This window comes from Brassica oleracea, chromosome C1, assembly GCF_000695525.1.
Source record: "Brassica oleracea var. oleracea cultivar TO1000 chromosome C1, BOL, whole genome shotgun sequence".
Lineage (NCBI taxonomy): Eukaryota > Viridiplantae > Streptophyta > Magnoliopsida > Brassicales > Brassicaceae > Brassica > Brassica oleracea.
In genome coordinates, this window is record NC_027748.1 from 5,073,495 (window position 1) to 5,075,502 (window position 2,008).

The window sequence follows — 2,008 nt, forward strand, 5'->3', positions numbered from 1 at the left end:
CTGGAACACTACGGGTCAGGCATATCTCCACTCACGACCAACTGGCTGATGCATTAACCAAACCATTACCTCGATCCAAGTTTCATCAGGCATGCTCCAAGATTGGAGTGACTACATCCCCTCCATCTTGCGGGGGTGTATTAAAGAAACTCGTATAACTCCATTTATGTAAAGGACTTCTATGTCAATAGCTTTGTACAAAACCCTACAACCTCTGTACCTATATATTCTTTGCTGTACACTTCATGTGATAATAAGAAAAGATCTCATCTTCTATAATAGGTACCATGATTTGGTTCTACACATGTGATAGTTGTTGTGTCACATTCCATATTGAATGTGTTCTCGGCGACTTTTCACGTTTCATGCCCGGAAGGATAGTCAAATTTGAGGAGTGGAGAATCAAAACGATGCAAACCAGTCCTGGTTTCTTACCACGTTGTTATGTTTGTCATACTCGACGTGCAGTTCCATTCGTTTTAAACGTTTTTTATCCCAAGAAAAATGTATTCATTTGTTCTTTAGAATGTTTATTCTGAACCTCATTACGTGAAGATTTGTATTAAATGCATAATGTAATCCTTTCATAAGTATATATTATTTGTTGCCTCCAAGACAAGCAAATTGATTGTGATTAAACTTTCAATCTTTTCTTCATTAATAAATAGAAGCCACAGAGGAGGAGAAATAGAATCAAAAGGGAGAAACCGAAACACAATATAAACATTCAAACTATGATCTTCTTTGTCTTGTTTGCTTTTCTTCTCCATCATCTCTATGTCACTCTTCGTCACCTTCCTCATTTTCACCGTTCTGTCATCGTGACGAACAGTTGGATCGTAGCCGTGCTCGCGGCAGATCACTTGCCAGAACTTGGCACCGGTCTGATCACCGTACGGGCCACCCTTGGTCTCACTCATGTTCCTGTCAATAGATACGAAGCTTTGTATCTAGGGTTTTTGGAAATGATGAATCCTTTGATATCTATGGAATCGAATAAATAATAAATAGTGTGGTTTTTTTAGATTTTTTCGTGAACCCATTTCTTACCACTTGGGCTTACTGAACCGAATAACTAAACAAAACGGGCCCATAAATTTTGTGTAAACCGGTCCGGTCCACAACGGGAGAGACACGTGTCAGTCGAAGAAACTGATTCAAAATCGTTTTCCTTATAGTTCCTCGGATCGAAGCGAAGCATAACGGAGAGATCTCTCTTGCCCTCAAAAATGGTAACTCCAGATCCGTCCAAGTGTTCTCCATCACCTCAAATTTGATCGCTTTTTTTTCACTTACGTTACGATCTCCGTTTTAATGTTGTTATTTTAGGCGGCGAAAGCGATTGCGAGTATATCTCCAAAGGCAGGCTTATTACTACTACCATTTACATCTCCAGCTTCTTCTTCTTGGTCGTTTTTTAGTATTGTCGTTACCAAAACCTTCGAACCCGAAGTCAGAAGGAGGAGAGTCCATGTCCTGAAAGTAGATATTTCCATTAAAGGGGGATCCAGATTTTGACGGATGTTTTTTTTTGGGTTTGAAAAGTGTTTGACTTTATGTTTAGATGTGAAATCAAACTTGAAAGCTCCCAAGTGTTTGAATTTCGATGGTTCTGGTTTCAGACGTTTATATAAAAAAAGGTTTATTTGTCTGCCGAGAGAGAAGATGGTTTGTGCACAGACGAGGCAGGTTGTTTTTCACACTCTGAAACTCTACTATACTCTGAAAATCAAACTTGAAAGCTCCCAAGTGTTTGACTTTATGTTTAGATGAGAAATAAAACTTGTCCAAGAACAAGCCTGCGTCACTTAAGCACTTGACTTTGGTGGAACCAGGGAACAAGTTCCTGAACTCATCGTAACGTAGGATAGCTGCTAAACCACCACCTGAGCATCCAGAGAGAAGTGCCTGACACAACATTAACAGTTCATAAGAAACTACTCTTAGTCTTTGATCCTGAAGTGTAGATTAAGAGAAGTTCTTAAGTGTCAAACCTGGTCGGCGTATC